The 22,500-nt window shown below is 37.7% G+C and overlaps 1 protein-coding gene across 1 annotated transcript in view; it reads right to left on the bottom strand.

Annotated features, from left to right (window-relative positions):
* ZNF536 (zinc finger protein 536) overlaps window positions 1–22,500 on the bottom strand; it is a 231,081-nt gene that overhangs the window by 157,138 nt on the left and 51,443 nt on the right. Inside the window, exons 2-3 of the mRNA XM_056501019.1 lie at window positions 19,389–19,465; window positions 6,978–7,043 (exon numbers count right to left, since the gene is read on the bottom strand). The gene's annotated coding sequence lies outside the window, so the exon portion shown is untranslated. The remainder of the gene's footprint in view (window positions 1–6,977; window positions 7,044–19,388; window positions 19,466–22,500) is intronic.

Here is a 22,500-nt window from a genome sequence, read left to right as displayed (position 1 = left end):
CATAAACAGAAGCCAAACTGTGTCAGTTTTCAAATAAGAGAAAAGACTTGCTAAAAGCTTCAAGATGTTGGGAAGAATGTGCCCTACAATGCCAACTTACTGCAATAAACCTAGCTCAGTAACTAGACTGTGGGCTTCTTTGTGTCTCGTACTCTGAATGCAGTAAAAAGACCTCTGTGCCTCCTGCTACAGGGGAGGGAGTCTGAAGAGGACTGAAAACTGACAGCTCTGAAAAATAATAAAGCAACAAGTGGAGGCAGACATGGTGATTCTCAGGAAGGGCTGATATGAAAGGGCCAGAGCTGCTAAACTCATTAGCATAGGTAAAGCTGTTAAAAATGAAACTTTCAGCTGGCAATTTGGTTTCAACCCAAAACAGGCCAAAACTGACATTGCAATGCGAAAACGTTTACTTTGGGAAAGTCAAAACACTGTCCTTAAATTCTGTCATTTATGTTTCAGTATGCTCTATGATCAGATGTAAACCAGGCATTTCAACTCCATCAAAGCATTTGCATACCTCCCCCTGCAACCTTCAGAAAATATATATTTATGTTGGAAATCGTGTCAATCATATTAAAAAGTTTTCAAGACAAAACATATTCTTAAGTGCTCGTTTTCATGAGGCTGTGGGTGGTGATGTATGCCCACAAAAGGAAAGAACGATTTTGAGGAATACCAACAAGCTGTGCCAAGGGCTGGATGGTTCAGGTGAAGGGTGGGCATGGGGAGTAGCTCTGATAGAGCCTGGTCCATCTAATACCCTCAGCTGAGCTCCCCAAATGTGACAAACAGACCTTGCCAACTGTTCATGAACTTATACAAAGGATATGGGTGAAAAAAAAAAATACTCAGTGAAAAAATACAAATATTAGAATGTGAATTTCATATACGTTTGTTTCTAAGGCATATTTTATTAGGATATTTCAATTATTCCTAAATACCAAACCAATTAGTCCCTACTCCAAAGAGAGACTTGATCACAGTTTTTGTTTTAAGATCATGTTTGAGTTCTAGTATTTAAGCCAACCCAAGTCTGGAAGTAATAGAGCACTAGTGGAAAATGTGTATACATTTTATTTACCTAAAGCCACAGCACAGTTTTCCTTTTTCCATCATTATTAGTAAAAAAAGATTAGTACAAACAAAACAAAAAGAAAAAAGAAAAAGGAAAGAAAGAAATTTCACTCCTACTTTCGTATTTCTTTAGATCTTAACCTGACATTAATGAGCAAATACACACTAGGATGATGATCACACTGTAGGATAAAATGGCTCATATACTGTGTTGATAAGTTAAGATGAAAGAAATCCAGAACAAAGACACAACAGTATTGCAGAGATATGTTTAGATTCCAAAATATTTGTATCAGTCAAAGATAGAAACACCCAAGACAAAAAAAAAAAAAATCCAACTGATAAATAGAAACATCCTCTTTTTCCCCACTTGACTGTATAATAAAGATCCTGTTTATTTTAAAGTGTTGCTCCATCACTTTGCCTGACTGCCACATACAATACACAGATGCAGCATATACATATTTTCCATCTGATCTCTGATGCCTTTGCTCCCATTGAATATCAGTGCCAACCCTGCACAAGCATTTGAGAATAGGATTTACATTACAGGAGACAAAGAGATGCTCAGATGGGAACAGTGCTGCCATTGAAATCCTGACCCTGGTGATCTAAGACTGCAGTTAAGATCCTTATGAGTAACATCTCTGACGCAATTCTTCCCAAATCTCAGAACAAAGCACTGCAATTTGCACTGGGCTGGACTACAGCAGAGAAGTTCATAGGAACCATGGCTGCAAAATCCAAAAATGTTACCTGAAAGGCACTTCACATAATCCCAACCTCCTTATAACTACCCTTACTTTAATTACACATCTGATGGCACATTTCTTCATTTATATTCTGCTGGGTAGTACCTTCATTTCAATAGCAGTCATATACCAACAGCTTCTCCTCTTATTTTTTTTTCTGCCAGATGAAGTTTTTTTCCCTCTCCCCAGACCAATTGGCTTATTTACCTAAGACATCATGGCACTTTATTCCATCACGACATGGCACCGTTCCCTCAAAGTGAGGTTGGTCATTAGATGCATCACTCGGAAACATGGATATTAATGCCCAGAAGAGATGAACCATAAGCATCACAGATGGACAAGAAGGGATTAGACATAAATTGGTAGCAGGATTGATAACAATTCACAAGTACATCAGGCACAATGACACATTGCCTTGATCGACAAGAACCACTATTCCCAAATTGTACTTCCACAAGCACCTGCAATTCCCCCACCAATCCAGATTCATAATAAACATTTTAAGACTGGTAGTTTTGCTAATGGCATCAACCTGATGCCAAGCACAAGTCAATGGGAAAACCACTTGCAAGGAATGGAAAAGCTGAAGGAAATGCAGAAGGGACTGGATGAATGCTGCAGCAGTCAACCACGTGCATTTAAGAGCAAAGAGGAGGTTGTAATCCAGAAGAGAGTTTTACAACAATAAAACATGATGTGCTCTATTTAAGGAATGAATGCAGAACTTCACCAAACAGTGCATATAGATGCTGTGTGACCAGGTGTATATATATTTAGAGATATAAAATTTTGTGCTTAACAACATTTTAATTGCAGCTAGAAACTGCAACTGTTTAAAAGTGCTGCTCCAGTACGAGTCAGGCACTGTATGTAAACCCACGTTCAGGGAAAAATTAAAACATGTGGATACTTTTTGTGTCAGTGTAAATAAAGGTGAAATATATCCACCCCACTGACTCTCCTTCTCTTCTCCACTTAACCCTCTTTTGTGAAAATCAGTTGCCTAATTATATTATCTTGGGATTTTACAGCTACTAGTTTTGGTGGTGGGCAAAGGACACAAGTGGTTACTCTTCATCATTCATTAAAAATAATTTGAATTGAGAATAATTTAAGAGTTGCCTCTTAGAGCTTCTTCTGCTAAAGATAGTTACACAAGGTACTTCACTGAAATAGCCAAGCTAGATCTAAATTAGGAAAAAATAGTACAGGTAGAACACAAGGTTAACACAGCTTCATTCCCTTCACTACACCAGATAAACCAGGCACTTCTGCCTAATATATTCTCTGCCTGAAAAGCTTCCTGTAAAACTGAGCAGAGTAATTTTTGCTCTGAATGATGCAAACTGAAATTAATTAAAAAAATTTAAAAAAGAGAAAAGGCCAAAGTCTTCCTCCTTATTGATTAATGCTAGTTTTATCAATTTACTTGTTAACACAAGAATTGACATCTTCATTCACTTTGGTTGGACTGTTTATATGTTTTCAGCAGATGCACATCTCTGCCATCCCATTCTAAAGCCAGACCTGGCTCCAGCATAGCAGTCAAGGCACAAACCTAAGAACAACCTTCTGAACAATGTTATGAACATTCCAGCTTCTTCCTGTTAACTTGAATTCCCTAATTAATCTTAGATAGACTATTTGTGTCATGCAAATAGGAGCCTCTCCATTTGTTGTTTTTTAAAAGCTGTGTAATTCTTGCCCTACCTCTAATTGCTTTGTATTAAATATTCACTAGAAATACATGGGGAAATTGCATATACTTCATAGTAACTATTATTTTGTTCTAAATACAAAATTAATATTTGCTTGGCTATTTTTTTCTCCAAAAGAGAAATTGCAACCTGACTTGGACAAAGTGGCTACAATCCTTCTGCTCATGAATCTCCTATTGCACAACACTTCTGACTGTGCCTGTCCCCCAATAGGATCTGACTTGGACAGTCAAGCTCTCCAGGAAAAGGGCTGGATATGAAGGGTTCAGCAGAAATTTCAGCTGGAGCTACAAGATAAACCATCAAATGGTAAAGCAGAAGAGCCATAAAATTCTTGGAAGGATCTTCTCTCCCTCATCCCCTATACAGATAATTTGAGAGAAAGAAAGGTGAAGAAGGGCAGCTTTCAAGAACAACCCATCCAGGATAGATGATAAAATCTGCATGCTACCCTGAGGAAACAGGGTACAAAGTTCAGTCCTGTGTTTGTGTTTCTAAAGAGCGTAAAATATCAAATATCCCTCTTGAAGAATAATTTTCTCTCTAGTCTCATACACATTGCTGTGTAGCTATACAATAAATATTATCCTGCTCACATGCTTCTGTTTACTTAGTATACATTACATTTGATGCTATCTGGCAGCATAAGTTTTAGTTCTGTCATTTTAAAATATTAATAGTTGTCAATCAAAATAGAAAGTGCATAATAAAAATGTTCTAGAAACAAATAACCCTATATTTCTACACCATCAGCTTGGAGCTAAGCATTGCTAAAAATGAGATTAATTATATGTTTGCAGAAGCCCAATACAATCAGACAGTCCTCTAAACAACATCCTCCTAGAAATGAACACAGGCTAGATACATAATCGTATATATAGTGTGTATATATTAGGCAATACATGCAGCACTAAATTAATAGCATTATATTCATTTGGCCCAGTCTTAAAACCCTCACAATCTGCCCAGTGACAGTTTTAGGTGGAGGATGAGAGAAAATGGCATGGTCAATACCAGAATCATTTATGGAGATTTTCTGCAAATATTTAGAAGCCTGGAAGCACCAAGGAGACATACACAGGACAGGTCCCTGAAGTTATAACCAACATATCATGGTAAACTGTTTAATTTAAGATAGAGGGTCAGAAAAATATCCTTTGAATTATGTCTGTCAAACTTTAGTGGGAACTTCACTGCTTGGGACATTTAAAACTGCTCTGGACAAAGTATCAGCAAGTACCCTGTAGGGAACAATCCTGTAATGTCAAGAAGATGGACTATATGTACAACAGGACTTTTGCTGCTCCATTTTTTATTACTCTAATCCATCACCCTTGCTGAGGTGAAGTTTTATGTAGACCTTTAAAATTATGACCATTTGAAAATTATGTCTATGTCTGTATAATATATACACACATATGGCTGTAAGGTCTGGCTTTTAAAAACTCCAAGTAGAAAAACATATTTTGCTCCTAATTTGCCCATACTATAGCTGTAGCTATGCCATAACCTGGCAAATACAGATAGAAATCTCCAATTACGGTTGTGGAGACACAAAATTTACATGATTGTGAATTTCCAATTTAGACATGCAGGAATTTAAATATGTATGCTGTGAAAGATAGCAGTATTGGTCTGTGATATGGTTATGCCACAAAAACAGGATCAGACTCTGAGCTTTGCCCAAAATAGAAAATCAGAAATCCTGCAAGTTAGACAAACTGATGTTGAAGCTTACAAAAGAAGCTATGGAGAAGGAGCTCTAAGCAAGATTCTTTTTATCAAAGATTCTCAAGGAAAAATTGAAATATTTTGTTTGGCTTCCTTCTGCCCAAGCCACTATGGTCCTTCTGGTATTTCTTTGCACCCTGCTTTTGCAGAGGAGCTAGAACTCCCCATCACTCTTCTTAAAGCCTGAAGGCCACTGAGGGTTTTGTGCTGAAAAAATATTAATATTTAAGAGTCACTCCAAGCAATGGCTGCAGGAAACACCTCTGTTGCCAGGCACAGGGTGGCAGAACTCTCTCTGGAGTAGCAAGGTGTGTTACAGGAGAGGTTAAAGGCTCACTTTGCCCACACATGTTTATTGTCATTTCTGTTATTCCAGAGTGGAAATCCTCTTACTGACTAAGGCACTAGGCAATCACCTCTGTATGAGATCCATCATCTCCATACTTCAGTAGGGACGAAAAACAGAAAGGATATGGAGGAGGAAAAGGCATTTTCCTTTTCATCTTGTAGACTGCAATAGCCATAATTGGCTTTTCCATATAGTTCAGTTCCAGTTTGTCACAGTATTACAGTGAGAAACAGCAGCCTGCACTCATTTTTATACACAAATCTTAATGACTTCAATTGCTGCTAAGGATTCAGAATGGTGGCAGGATATGGCCATTCACCATAAAGGCCCTAAAGCCTTCATAATTACTGAGTATACAGAATATTTATTATAGAGACTGCACCAGGCCTCTTTTGTGGGCTGCCCTGGGCCTGTTCTCTGAGCCACATCAAGCAAGAAGTTTAAATGAAAGTGCTCCCAAGTTTCTGAAATGGTTTAATAAAACATATACTGACTGTAATATTCAGTTTATAGTAGAAAACTATTGCCCCTTGGTTTGAAAAATGACCTCTAGTTGGCAATTTTACTCTCAGCTTCATAGATTATAGTCCACTGTTGGTCATTTTCTCAATCCACAGGGCAATACTTTTCCATAACAAGCTCAAACTGCAATCAGTATTTGTAGGCTGCTACACAAGTTGAGTATAATATGTCTCAACACATTCTATTATATGACTAAACAAAAGAAATAACAACCTGGTGACACAGACATATGGAGGAAAACAGAGCTTTTCTTCTAATACTGAGATAGCAGAAAAACATATTTCTTTGTATTGTGCTAATTTGTATTAAATTTCGTGTCTTCAATACACAACAATCTCTAATTTGGTTTTTTCATTAATAATGTTTCGGTTTGTGCTGTCTTATGTCTTTTCTTATTTTAATGTAAAACGACAAATACTAAATTCTATTAGTATCAGATTTTAGAGATGACAAATAGTGACAGATAACCTAGCGTTGTAAAATCACGTGGAAATGTATTCACATAGATATGTAAAAGATCATTTGCTTTTGGGCTCACAAAGCACACATTCATAATCTTATGGGTTTGATATTAGGAAGTTCAGTAGACAAGATGCAGGTGATTGTTCCAGCACCCAGCTCTAGCACTAAATACAATTGAAATACCACATTTTGGACAAGCAGATCCCATATTAGATAACCAAAGAGATAAATTGCATTGAGAAATCTCTGACCAGGAACTGAGGGAGATCTGGTGTCTGTTCCAAGCTCTGCCAGTGGCCACTGTTTGGAAGATCCCCCCACCTTCCCAAAGACACTTGGAGCTGCAGGGCTGATGGAACTTACCTGGCTGGAGCGTGGGGGATTCAATTCTTTAATCAATGGGTGACCAACACTCTTGTAGACCCTTTGCTGCAAATACAAAATATTCAAAATTACAAGCCTAATATTCATTCCAATCTGTAAATAAAACTCTGTGGTTAAAATGTGATATCCATCTGCACTCAGAGACAAAGGGAATATTTTCCTAAGCTGAGGCCAGAGCACTCAGGCAAAGGGGACATTTTGCCATAGAAATTATGAGCTTCCTATCCATTAAAAAAATTCACCAGATTACTGGAGATCTGTGCTGGGACAGAAGGGGGAATCTTGGCTAGGATAAGACCCATGTGAAAGGTTCATTGTAGATCTCTATGGGTAGCTTCTGAATCTATAGGAATCTATATCACTGCATTTTGGCATATTAAAGGGACAGATGATTTCTTTTTCATTTCCCACTATGTTCCTATATTGTTGCTCAGTCGCAGCTTCACCAGCATTCTCTAGCTGGAATTTAAGTTGTCTGGATTCATTTAAATATATAGAAACTGCATGCAAAATCTTTCATATGTTTGAGCTAAGAATGTATTTGAATGATTACCAGAAGATGATGGCTCTTTATCTTACAAGTCTTCAAGGAATTTAGATGTTTAACTCATTAATAGTGTTTGCTGCATTAGATTTTATGTTTTCATGATTTTAGAAGACAGGTTTTCTAATACACAAAGAAAAACAGGCTTTTTTTCTTTCCCCAACATTTTTCATTTTAGGGTAATAAAAGTGACACATATGTGCCATAATGTAATGGATTAATTAAGGAATATAATGTTTATCCTAGGTCCTGAGTTGTACATCTTCATAACTCACTCATAAAAATTAATGTATTATACCACGCTCCAGAATGATATATCTATTTTTACCATACCTGTTGAGAATAAATTGTTCTAAATTGGATTATCTTGATATCCAGTGAAAAATGTAAAAATTACATTGTTATTTTAAGAATTTACATTGCTGTGTATAAGAAAGCATAATCTTCTCACTGTGCTTTTGAACTGTCATGTTACTTCCACTGTTACAAAATCATAATTGCTGCTGCCACACCTAAAATCAAATGCAGTGCATATTGTATTTCTTCATACACTGCATTTCCTATCTTAATCACAAAGCCATATACAGTATGTTTTTGGCCAATTCTTTCATTACTGGCTGCTAATGTATATAAGTAACACACAATTATGCATGCAAGGACTCATAAAATCCTCATTTCTAAAATCAACAGATGAAAAATCCCTAAATAATAATGTACAGATGTTTCATATTCAAATGAGCTGTTGGCATGTACTGCTGCCAATCATGCCAATGCACGCAATAAAATTCGTGAATTTCAAGGTACTCGGCATTTACAACATATTTTTAATTTTTTTTAATCAAAATATCATTTTAGGAAGATGGAAATGACAACTGTTCAATAAACAGATAATGATATATTTCTGATGTCCTCTTGATATTTCCATGAGTGGTCAACTACTCTATATTTTTCCATACCATTTCCTATTCCTTTTGCCTCAAGAAAGTTGCTTTTCTCGGTCCTTAAACTGCACTGCCTCACTAAAAGTAAATTATCTGCACGTTATCTGCAGAGTAATCCTCTTCTTGAATACAAGACAGAACATCAGAGTTTCTAATCCTTCACAGATAGAGTAATTCACATCCACTGTACGTTTTACTGTAAAGACAGAGTAATACAATATGTTTGATAAATCATGTATGTGTCTGTGTACAAAGAAAAAGGTTTATCTCCTCTCCTGCAAGATGCATCCGTATTAAAGCACACACACACATACTCCCCATGCTGGCACTGCAACAATCTTTAGAAGTTCTATAATAGAGACATCTAAGTTTAAAAAAATGAAGCAGCTCACAGGTCAAACTAGTTCCTGATGAGAAGTGCTTAACCAGAAGTATTATTCCACTGATTGTAAGTTTTCATCCATACATCAAACCCTAGAGTCTATTGATTAAATAAAACTGATCCCTTTTTTTATTATTTCAAAGCAAAAGAGAATTAAATCATCCCCATTGTTTTCCCTTTGTTTGGAGCTATCACAGTTTGCACACTGGCCATGCATCCTGCTTATAATTACAACATCCTTAAGGAGAGCTTATTCTACAATGACTGATCACAGGTTTCTTGCCTTTTCCTCTAAATCTTCTGCTCCTGGTCATAATCAATGGCCCTTGATGGCCCAATATTCTGATCCAATATGGCAAGCAGTATGATCCAAGATCTGCTTAGAATCAATAAATTCATTTGCTTCAGGAAATTTTGGATCAGGATGACTTTAAGTATATGTAAATACAAGAATTTACAGCAATTATGCTGGCACATCTTTCCTTTCTCATACCTCTTTTCCACTGCATAATTAGCTGTGTCATGCCTTAATTTTGCTTGCAATCCTACATAAAGGAATCCAGGCCAGACAGCCCTTGCACAGCCTTACCAAAGTCAAGGTCTGCTGGCTGAGAGAACAGAGGGTCTCTTTCAGCAAAACACATCAAAACACTGCAAATCTTTATATTGCTGAGCCCCACATGGCATTGTCTGGGCTCTGAAGATACCATCAAATGCCAACATAGCATGAACATGTAACAGACTGCTTTAAAGAGCATCAACAGGTGCATACAAAAATCTTCTTGGATTTGAGCTTGCCTTTCTTTTTCCCTTGTGCAAAAATGTGCAAGTTTGGTTAATAGTTCCCTTGGGCTCCTGTGTCTCTAAGTCAGCCTCCAGCCTGGTTCCAGTGTACCTGTGCAGTGCAAACATGCTCTGACACTCAGCTCACAATATAACACAGCTAGGAATCCCTTCCTGGAGGATGTGGTTTCCATCCTGGAAGGTAATCACTGCTAGGCTGAAAGGGAGCATCCAAGTTCTGTGTCTCACCCCACACTTACAGATGAAAGGATACACACTAATCTCAATTCTGCTTCTGTATATACACATTTTTTAGCAAATTGTATGAAGTATTCCGAATATTTTTCTAAAGACCAGAAACTCTAATGTACTTTGAATCTTCATTAAATTATCATGGCAGACTAGGGTACTTGTATAACTAGCAATAAAATTAATATATATATATATATATTCTCTGTTATTTATTTCACTGCAGTGGAGTTACAAAACTGCAAAATGATGAGTAAATACAGACATCTGTGCCAGTTGAGAAGGCTGCAGGTTGGGCACATCTTTCAGCCCTTTAGTCTTTTTCCACTAGAAATCAGTTCAGCACCAGCAGAGCAGAGATGAGAACCTTGTTTCTGCTAAGTAGCACTAATTTCTGCCCAAAGTGACATTCAGAAGAGGATGAATCGAGTCACAGGGGTAAGAAAACTGTTTTCTTATGATGTGGCTGTCACGAGTGAAGATGAGTTTGTAACACCCTCCAAGCATCAAAACGACACACAAAAGATACATTAAAAAAAATAAACCCAACAGATAATCTTGCAAAATATATCAATGCAGTTCTTCAAACTGAAAAAGCAGAAGTCAGAAGATCAAGAACTCACTGTTAGGATTTTCCTATTAGATAAAGAACATAAGGATTCTCCTGAAGTCTTTGATTGATATATGATCTTTTCTTTCTTTTCAGGCAGAACAGCTGTCCAGTGAACTAGAAGAAATAGCCCTGAAGACAGCTTTGTGTCTGATATGACTTTGAGAGGGAAAATTATTCCAATGATAAATGCTTTACATGGAACATCTAATAAAATAAAATAAAAATGTCATCCATAAAAGAATTTTTCTTTCTATTTGAGTAAGCAATCCCTATTATCTGTGGGGCAGGGGTGTTGCTGTGCCTGAGACCAAAGAGAAAAGGTATTTCCCTCAAAATTGCATTTGGAATGAACTTAACCAAAAAGAGACAATAGGTACTTTTAAGAGAAGGGCAACTGGGAAAATGCAGAGGGAAGATGAGAATTTTCTGAACATTGTCAGGAAGCAGTGACCTGGGACGTGCTGTAACTTCATTCTTCTCAGTAAGGAAATCTTTAAGGTGAAACATGGATGCCTTGCTGGCTGACATCTGCCACAATGACTGTAAGCAGAAAGAGCTTGACTATGCTCAAAAATCCCAAAGCAATAACTACCAATCCTCCTCAGCAGAAGAAGATACAAATTTGTGTAAATTTATTCAACCTAATGGAATTATGTAAATTACACAAGTGGAGAACTACAGCCACTGTGAGAATTGATTGAAGTTATGTCCAGATTAGAGGAGAGATGTCTTTGAATGAAGCCTTTCTGGAGCCTGCTCTAGAGCTGTGTTTTGGCAGCATGGTGAGAGGATAAGAAAAGAGCCTTAGAGAATGAACAGCCACAATGCTCAGATGAAATCTGTACATCTTTGTCATTTTCAAACACGTCTCATTGTGACACTTCAGTGGATGGATAAGCACTGATGGATGCTGTCACACACAGACAGCAAAAGGAGGAGTAATCACAACTGTATGTTCCTTTTGGAAAAACCAAATCCAGTATAGCACCAGCCATGGCCAGCAGTGCATCCATGGTTCAGCTCCCTCCAGAGCCTCAATGAATCTGCCATGTAGATTCTGTGCTCCATTAATTTGGCCAAGACTAAACAAAGGCCTGTCCACATCTGCTGCAGGACAGAAAAGCTTGTGCCTTAGAAACACCTCACAGAAGAGCATGATGAACCTTCCACCCATCCTCTTTGTCTTTCAACATGATGGAGCTGTCCTCAGCAACTCTCTTCCAACTTTCACTCTGCTCCAAAGCAAGTCCTTCTATCTCTGTGTAGGCCCCTGTGAGTGCATTTATTCCAGAGCTAATTACAATTAAATGAGTATTTTAGCCTGAGAAACTAGAGACAGGTACATGTTCTCATGTACCTTTGCAGAGCTAGAAATCGCTTCTCTCCCTTCACTTGCATAACTTGGATGGTAACTTCCTCCCCTACCCCAAACACTCTCCTTTATCCCTGTCTCTGGAGTCTTCCTTCTCCCTTCACCCAGGTGCCCTTAATGCTGTTCCTCTGTGTGTTCCAGTAGCTGCTGACATCCTCCTGCATCCACCACCTCACCTGCCCCCTCCCCTCCCATTACTGAGTGCCAGTCCCTGCTCTCACACAGATTTTAGATCCACGCTTTGCAGAAATCCTGCTCCATGGGAATCCAACAACAGAAGAGCAGAAGATAAGAACATAAAAGCACCCTCAATGTGGTGTCCCATCAGGAAGCCAACTAAATCTGATAGACACTGTCCTCTCTGACCCACAAGCAGAAAGGGGCTGAGCATTTAGGCAACAGCAGTTCAGAAAAGAACTCTGTATGGTCCATAACCAGCCAGCACCACCTAACAAAGAGCATTTGCCTAATTCTTTACTTTTGAGGCAATCAAATAGCATTTTGAAAAAATAAAATAAGTTCCACACATACATATATATTTATATGTTTCCCCTCATTCTCCCTCACTTTTAGTTTGCAGTGACAATCAGCAATTATTTTACAGAGAAAGACTCTAACAAAGCTTATGGGATGCCTTTAGTAATAAGATAATTATTTGTAACTCTATAAAGAATTATAATTTTTAATTTAAAAAGAAATCAAATAAAAAAAGCTTTCATCTTCCTGACCATGTGAAGAAAACATTCTCTGCCTACAACTCAAATTATCATTCTCTCCTTTGTGCAAAATGAATTGACCCAGAAAACTAAAAGGGTAAGAACCCATATTTGCTGGGCTTATTCAGCAGCCAAAAGTTCATGAAAAACACTGTTGTGTATCACATAGCAACCACTTGATGCCTATTGTTAAAATACAGTAGTTATTCAAAAAGTAAAGTCTTGCATTCTCAAATAAGAAGCTAGGCTGCAATGTGTGTTTACTGTTTTGGGGAAATAGTCATCTTGCCATTTTCTCTTTTTCCATAGTCTTGGCATATTTGGTCAGCTATGCAATGTGCAGTTACCCACAGGAAAGAAAAGGATCACAAGAATTTTCCTCTAATGTTGAGCTCACAGGACAATGTCCATTCAAAGCAACACTTGGGATCTCTATTAAGAGCATTAAGATGTGCTCTATTTTTATCCAGCCACACAGTAAAGATGCAATGTTCCAGGGAAAGGGCATGAGGGAGAAAGGGAGAGAAGCTTCTGCTTTCTGGCTGTTAGAGCTGCACACTTTCACCTGTTCTTAAAGCAAGCTGCTCCTGGAAAGTCCTGTACACATGCACAGGTGCCCACACTGCTACTGCACATTTGCACCTCCTCCCAGAGCTGATACCTGGCACCAAAACTGGGTATAAATGTCACAAACATCTCCCTCTTTACCTTTTCTCCAGTTCTTCTGTGGTAGAATGTGCCTTAAAAAGTGAAATAAAATTTACACAGAAGGAAAGTCAGATGCAGAGTCAGAAAAAAAATTAACAGTTTGTGATAAATGGAGCTTGTATTACTCTAAAATATTTGAAAAGCAGTGGCAGATCACTTGAGCTACTCTGACTTTGCCAGATTTCCACGAGAGCTGGGAGTCAGCCCTCAGTTTGTCACAACTGCATCAGACTGTCTGTTTAAATTATCAAAGCAAAAGCAAAAGGGTTCTGCTGAAAAAACTGCTGGAGAAGATGAAGGCAAGAATAAGAAAAATATAAACTCCCATCTAGGTTTTATTATGTGCTGTTACAGAAACAGTGCAACTTAGAACTTCAAAATAATGACACTTTTAATACCAGAAGGGAATGGCAGACTTGCTTAGCATAACTTTGAGATATTTCATCAAGCCTGTGTGCAAACAGGTGTGCCACATTTTTGCCAGTGGTAAAGATGCTTGTTGAGATTATCTTCTTATCTAGGAGCGTGTTTAAACTCCTTTTGAGCAGTTAAAATAAGACAGTGGCAAAAAGTAGATTAAAAGGGGGGGAAATGTCTGAACACAGATTTTGCCAAGAACCTTACTTTGAGCCCAGCTGTATCCAGGTATGTGTGTGCTGTTTCCACTGGCTCTAAAAGCAAAGTGAGGGGTAGGGTAGGCAGCAAAGACCCCATGAATGAGTGAAGCTGAAGAGGAAAAAGTGTGAGAATGAATTAGGCACCCAGGAGCAATAAGATGGGCTTTAGGATTTGAGAGAAGGATCTGGCTGTTACCAATACAAGATGAAAAGCATGGGTGGATGAAGCTGCAGCTCACCTGCTGCTGTTTCTGCTTGCTGAAAAATAAAACTTCTTTACTGGAGGTCAGAGCAGATGCAAAAATCAACTTAACATCTCAGCTGGCTTACAAAGCAGAAGTATACATACAATTATTTCAATCAAAGGCAGATCAGGGTGTACTTCTGGGCAACAGTTGTCTCTGCACAGGAATTGGTTTGGCCACTGTGATCTGGCCAGGACAGGATGTAATTAAACATGGTTGAGGAAGAGCTGTGGTTACAATACTTCTCTCATGTAATTTATCAGTAACATATAGCAGAACTTCATGAAACAAAAACCAAGCTATTACAGCCAATGCACAGCCAAAAATGAAGAAATCTTTCTCCCAAAACAATGACAGGTATAAACTGAAGGAAAATGCAGAACTTGTCAAGCACAACTCAAATTCTTCTCTGAAAATGTATGCTTCTCTCAGAAGCAGATTCCCAGCACAGGGACTGGTAATTTATGATCCACCAAAATACTCTGTTGAACAAAAAAGTAATACCTACACCGTGCCTATGCAAATCACTAAGAATAAGTGACTCCAAGGACCAGTAAGAACAAAGCCCAAAACTCCTATCAAACATTATCTGAGGTTTGAAAAAGTCAAGACAAAGTGTAATTTTTTTAAAATGGGTATAAATTGGGATTTCTGTAACAATTGACTCATTTTGCCTGCTTTTATCTAAGGATCTCAAAGAGCACTCCAAGTGTTAATTAAATTACAAAGCATTTTTGAGACAGGTAAATGGTATTATGCCCACTGGGGAGCAGAGAGAACATTTATGTTTCATTACTAAAGTCACACAGTAATCCAGTGGCTAGTAATATAACCCAAGAATTGCCAGTTGCCACTTCTACTCATTGACTTGATGGCTTCACAAGAGATAAAATTAGCTTAAAAGCCAAAAATACTTTTCCTCTTGTGCTTTTCTGTCTTTCAAGACTAGGCCAAGATTCTTTAATTTTATATTATTCTTCTTCCTCTGCTTACTGGGAGGCCTTTCTTTCAGAGTCACACAAAAGAAGCCACTTCCTAACCTATCCAAGTGTGTTAAGGATCACAGTACAGCAACATGGGCAGGAGCTCAAAGAAGGGCAGTGAACTGTGATGGGGCTTTAACAGCTTGTGCAGCTGCACCAGGGCCCTCTTCTCCCTCCTCCAACCAGCCCTACTCCAGAGAGGACACATCAGGACCTCTGTGCCATCAGAATAAAGATGGACAGATGTGCAGATGAAATAAACCTTGGCTGGCCAATTCACCGACTTCCAATCCTACTTTACCAAAGAAAGAGACATAAAACCACCCTGAGGACCCTGGTGCCCCTTTGTACTAGAATGTCCCACTGAATGGAACAGTATCAAAAACCAACCAGACACTGAAAATGCTTTAGACCATGGAGAAGTCTATCCTGCAGTCTATTACATCTGTTTTTGAGTTGCATGTGGAGAAATGAGGGAGAAACATTTCACTGACCATTCTATTCATGGCTCAAAAAGAAAGCCACCATTTCTCATTTCAGTTTGCCCTGACTGGTAGAACTGCAGGATGTAGGAGCAATAAAGCAATAAGGTATAATGCAATCTGCACAATACACAGTCCAACCTAAGGCATCTCTAATTCAAGACTGGTACAGCTCAGTTAGAGCTTTAAATAATTATATCTCCATTAGTAAAGTAATTTTGAGGAGTAAAAGGCTTTTCTATTTTGTACATAACTATTTATTACTAGAAACAGGGAAGCATCTTTTGGAACTTTCTTTAAGCCTTTTGACTACAATGCTAAACCAAGATTTCAGGCTTTATTTTCCCCTTCATTTCTTGTTATGTCATGAAGAATCAGCTATGTGGAAGAGATGAGAATGTCTTTGATTTAAATGACCAAGACTTAAGATTGTCTTTACCGTGGCAGAAAATAAAGCTGCTGCATATATTTCCAGTGGCAGTATTATTGTTACATGGTATGACAATCACAATCTTTTTTCTTCTCCTAAAAATATGTCTAAAGAACCACACAGTTTATATACTGCATTCAAAATACTTTTCTTCGTTTACCTTGATTGCATATTTCAAATCATGTTACAGCTGTATCGCTTAGCCTAAATCAAATAAGGAATCCACATAAATGCATACACACACTTTGCTTGTTTTTAGACATTCCTAGTATTGACAAGATTAAAATATTTTTCTCATTCATTATTTATTGTGATATGATGAAACAGTAAGAGTATGTATTTAGCAAACATCACAAAGTAGAGTTAAAATGTGGACATGCTGTCTCATTTCAATTTTGCTGCGACAGTGTTAAGTATGTGACTCCCTGACTGCAATAATGACATCTTGGGGTGATGAAGATTTAAGATGTTTTGCAAGGATACAGTGTTATCCCAGCTCTTCAGCCATGCTGATTAGGAGCATTATTAAACAGATGAACCCAAGACTGGAAGGTCCTGTTGCAGAGGACTGGGGGAATCAGTGCTGGATGCAAGAGCAGCCCCAAACCCCTCCATGCCTCCATCAGTGCCTGACCACTCCAACACTCCTACACACACCAGTATTTTTTATTACCAAAGAATGTGTTCTCTGGGCTGTTTCTCTGCCTCTTGGGTGAACTGGCAGTCCTTGGCAGCTGGAGTTTGGTCAAGCAATGCTCTACCTGGGTGAAACTCAGGTGTGGGGCAGATACGTGTGGCTCTGGCTGTCGGGTGTATTTACCTTGGGTTGAAACTACAGGCAGGATCCCAGTTTCCAGCTCACAGTTGGGCACCATTCTGCACATTTCTACTGGCAAAAAAAAAGCAAGGAAGTGCCAAAGAGCAAGCACCACAGCAAATCAACTGTAACCAAAACTGGTTCTGCTGGGCAGAGGAGCAGAGAGCTTGCCTTCTGCAGAATGTGGCAGTATCTGGGTTAGAATGTAGAAAAAAACACATTTTAGCCCAAATACTTATTCTTGCATACTACAATCTAAATATACCCTCTATGATAAATGCAGTGGAATAATCAGAAGGTACCGAGTGCTTAAAATGCACCCTTAACAAAGCAAAACAATGTAATGCATATCTTTCTTTAGGTGTCAAACAATTTGCCTAACAAATCATAATAATGCAGAATGATATAAAATTCACCCATCAAGCCCAAATGCATGCACGAAGATTACCATGGCAAAGAATTGTGAATTTCATTAAATATGTTAAAGGCAAAAAAAAAAAAAAAAAAAAAAAAATTGCACTTTGAAAAATAGTAATCCTGTCTTTCAACAAAAATATTATAGGAAGCTATGAATTTGGTAGATCTGAATAGGATGTTGGTACATGTTTTACTAAGGTAATATAATGGCACACTATTATTAGATCACATTAATCATTACTGTGCCAAAGGCACTGACAGCACCACTGAAAAGGATTGAAAGGGCTGGTAATGGATATAAATTACCCATTGTGTGATAAAAGGATTTTTACTAAGAAGGTAAGAATAAAACAGCAAATTTCTAATATAACTGTTGTGTAAAAACCAAAATAAAAGTAATCCAGTCAGTAATATCCACAAAATCAGAAAGTAAGCACTTTTGAAACAAGATAAAGTCACAATAAAAACTGTATACAATGTAAAATTAATTTCGTGCTGCATAATATTACTATCAATTTAAATAGTTTACATGATGACCTCTGTGGTCAAGAGAAAGGTAAGCTTTGTTAATTAGAATTGAGTATGAGCTTCTGCATGCGTATTTTAAGTTTGTGGGCTTGGAATTTTTTTATTTTTTTTTAATGTATAATGGCTTCATAACACCCCCCTGAAATTCAAGGCATGTTGAGAGTTTTCTGTTTTGTGCATTAACATCACAACAAACAGCACATCCCTCAGACGGTTTTATTTGGATCCCAAATGCTATTACAAAACGAACCACGTCTTTGCTGAGCTATTTAACCATTTGATTGAAACCATTTGTATCACTAATTGTCCGGTCCTGTGCTCCTCCTTTACTCTGGCAAGTATTTCCTGATATTAGTGGGGATCAGTGGAGTGAATTGGTCAAACTACATCCTTATTTACAGCATTAGAAAACACACATATCTTCTCTGAAGCTGATGGAATTATTCTAGAATCAAGTCACCGTAATTCTTTTCAAGTCAATTGTCTAGAATAAAATCCAGTAGCTCACATTCAATTAGTAAGTTTTAAAAATTGTGAGCCATACTCTTAAATGATATAAATTCATAAGTACAGACATCAATCCTGAAAACACTTACGTCTCAACTTTACTCACGTGAGTAATTCCATTAGCATCAGTAATTCAATACCTGCTTATGCATTTGCAGTACTGAAGCTTTAATATGCCTGGATATCCTCTCACATCAGCTATAAATCAGCACAATCCCTCTGAATCACAGAGTTTCTACTAATTCACAAGATATAAAAAGGAAGGAACAACCCAGCATAACAATTAAAATAAAGAAATAACATAAGAATTTGATTTGGGAGCAGAAGCTATCAGAAATTTTGATTTAAGGATCAATTAATGCATGTGGAATGAGGAATTAATTATTGGTTATTTCCTAAGAAGCAAGACTTTTATTTCAAACTGAGGGCCAAATAACCCAATTTTGATTTCACACCTATTTCCACACCAATCTGATTTCTCAGACTTTACAGGAGCTTTTCTTCTACTGCACTGGAATAGCTCAGAGGAAAATCACATATACAATGTAGTACACCCCTCCACCCACTGATTTTCATGGGTGTTCTTCTCATGCTAATATACAACAGAATATGGTTCTTAATAATATGCATGAGATGTTCTATTGAACTTACGGGAGAGGAAAAAAAAAAAAAAACAACCAAAAAATGATAAAATGAATTTAATCAGGAGTGTCATGGGTTTTTTTTAAATCAGCAGTCTGATGATAAAGTAATAAATGATGATTCATCCCCAACACAATTATTACATATCAACTGCATAAAGATGAATGCTCATGATTTTACCAAGCAGATTTTTTTCTTGAAAAAAAATCTATTTGTAGCTCACTAAAACCTGAAAGAACTACAATAAAAAGTTTTTCAAGACATAGACATAATATTTTTGAATACATAAAAAATGTGATAACCGATTTTTAAAACTAATTTAGGTACCTTATTTTTTTGAATATGGAAAAACTAAGCTAGACCCAGATCCATAAGTAGAAGAAAACATTATGAGAACAATATAAGTATTCTTACCAATTATTAAGCCAATGAATCTGTTCCCTGGATGAGAAAATTCTTAAAAGACACTGGATAGGTACTGAAGGTCACAACTGGAAAAAAAAAAACAGTGAGAAATTTAAAATGTCAAAATTCAGTGTTTGAGTCAGACATTTACATTAAAATATTACAATGCCACCTCAAGCAGACAATCTACAGGACAGCAGAGAGCATTAAGAATTACAATATTAACGGGATTAACACCTTTTATTTTTTAGCTTTCATAATGTACGTGTTTGGTGGTCATTTTATATTTGGAACTGAAAACTTCTTTCAGTTCTGGATTGTTTTGAGAGGGAAAACATCCTCTCAAGATAATGATGAGGAGCAGAATGAAATTCTTCTGATCCTTTCCCCTAGACAGTACAGCAAAAGAGGACAAAACAGGATAAAACAAAAGTTGCATAGCATACTCCAGAAACCCAGTTATTCTCTTTGACATTGATATTCTAATGTTTCAAACTGAGTAAAAAGAGAACAGCTACTAATTGTATTTTTACTTTTTTTAAATTCCATTTTATAACAGAAATAAGTCCTTTGTAGATGATCTCATCTAATAAACCCTACTTAAAAGAGATAAGAGCCAGCAGTAACAGCCATGCAGAATACTTCCAAGATATTTGTCAGTAGTGAATTTCAGGCCATTACATTAGTAAGCAAAATAGAAACAAAAACAAAGGGCGTTCTTAGAGCAAAATAAAGTTCACTCGACTGAAGCTATAATCTGAAGAATTTATGACTGAGAATTCTAACTATGTTTATTCCTATGAATGTCTAACAAATAAAATTAAAGGTCACTAACAAATAATACACTTTGTACATCTGCATCAACCAAACCCTTTCATAGAGCAGGCTCTGAAACCCCAGTTCAAGCACCACAGCCTCAGGGTTCACCTTACCAGCCCTGACTGCCCAGAGAAGCACTGACAGAGCTCTGAGAGCTGCAGTGCCAGCTGTGGTAGCCAGCGTGGATAAAACTGCACCTGCATTTCTGGGGGAACAGTCAGGAGCTTGGCCATGGGACTGGATTTGGTTTAAATTGGTCAGCACCGACAGGACAACGCTGCTGCTCAATGCTGTTGTTGGCTTGAAGGGTAAACAACAACTTTGAGGGCTCCTCTTGGTGATGAAAACAGAATGAAATAATTCTGAAAACAGGAGCTCGCCACTAAGCAGCACAGCCCTCCCTTAGTGCCATACTGATACAACACTTCTCTTGTATCCTGAGATCTCTGCAGTCTCCCCCAGGTCAGGATTACATCCAGTGCAAAGTGCAGTCCCTCTCTGTCCACACCAGCTCCTCTTTCCCCTTTGGTTCCCCACAAGGCTTCCCAAATCCAGCTGCTTCCCTCCTCTCTGGCAGACTGAACCAGTCTTCCCCAAGTGATAATTCTGCCATACAGCTTTTCTGACATAGCAGAATTGCTCCAATTAAAGCTTCAAGCCCCTTCTTTAAAACTCACATTTGCACAACAAACCACCAACTATCCTGCAGTAATCACCTGGTTTGCCATTCCCATTGCTCCTCACACCTAGGAAGACATTCTTCCCTGCTCTCTCTTCATGCCCAGTTTCCTTTTACCTGCCAGCTATCTCTGGGTTTATATTTGAATTATAAGCCCTGAACAGCAAAGCTGTCCTCTCATGAGACACTTTCCTATTGAGCTGGATGGCTGGTGAGCAGGTACAAGGCATTACTCCAACCCCACATCAATGGGAAAACCCAGCTACATGAGAAAAACATTGCAAAAGTGATTATCAAGAGAAGCACCTACAGTGTTGACTGTAGAGAATAAAAAACCTTTTGTAACTGGCTAAAGGAAACCCCTGTCATCAGATTTGGTCTTCCTAAACATGAAATTGTATCTAGATAGAATTCAGATGCCATTTATGAAGGCCCATACCATTTTAGAATTTAAATAAGTGAATTTCAGTTACTATATTTGAACACATAGGAACAGCAAATTCCTGGACTGCTCCAGATAAACACAGGTCCCATCCAACATTTTCAGTTGCACAGTATCTAAAAACAGTGACAGCTTGTTTGTCTGGAATTTCTGCTCTTGTTGATGTCTTAAAATCTCAGAGATATACCTTTCTAGTGTTTACTTGCAGCTCATTCGATGTAAAAGCCAAGAAACAGAAACAAAAATAATAAACTGTTAGGTTCCTAAAAGATGTTATCTCACTAAACAGGTTCTTAGAACTCCTACACCAACATCATAGGCCACATTTTTGCTATGCTGTTACAAGGCTACTTGTGTTTAAAAAAAAATTCAGCTTTTACATACACGCTCATGACTTGCAAAATTCTAGGAATGATTCTCAAGGGGCTTTCACTAAGATGCTTTATAAATTCTGATGACAGACAGAACACAGTAAGGCTTCATCTCTTAAAGTCCTGTACTGATTTGTTTGGAGGCTTCATGTCATTGATCAGCATGTCAATGTCTCTTGCAATCTGCTTTCCAGTTCATGACTGAGAGTGAACCCCTCAGGTTTAAAACCTTAAATGATTTAAGGTCTGTGATACATAACCTTACGAACAAATTGGGAAAATCTGTGGCTTTACACATTAAACTGTAACAGAAATGATTTAAAGCCTTATAAAAAGGTATTTTACTTACCTGTGCTAATATTATTCTAACACATTTGACACTGACTATGTAAAGCAGATATTTTAAAGGTACAGGCAGCAAGCTGCTTGGAAACAAATTAAGACAGTTCCACTTAGGTCAAATTGGGCCAGTTTACCAGTGTCTAATACACTCCCTGGCATTAAAAAATGGCACCATGAATCCTTACAGACCAATTTATTGCAGTAAGCCTCCCACAGTAACACTGCTGTGCAGTTGCACTTGGCTCAGTGAGTGATCCAGCAAACCCCCAGAGAAGAAAAAAACCCCAAAGATCTTCAGAAACAGTATGATAAAAATAAAAAGTAGTGTCAGGACATAACTAGGATATAATAGCACAATTTCTGTTCATTCTTAAAGCATGCTTATATAGCTCATTCCCTGAAATGAATTAGAGACGTGAAAAGCAGAAACTAATCTCATCCCACTGATGAGCAGGGGCCAGAAGGATT

The sequence above is a fragment of the Oenanthe melanoleuca genome, chromosome 11 (genome assembly GCF_029582105.1).
Source record: "Oenanthe melanoleuca isolate GR-GAL-2019-014 chromosome 11, OMel1.0, whole genome shotgun sequence".
NCBI lineage: Eukaryota > Metazoa > Chordata > Aves > Passeriformes > Muscicapidae > Oenanthe > Oenanthe melanoleuca.
Note: the sequence above shows the minus strand (reverse complement) of the source record. Positions and strands in the feature narration are given on the sequence as shown.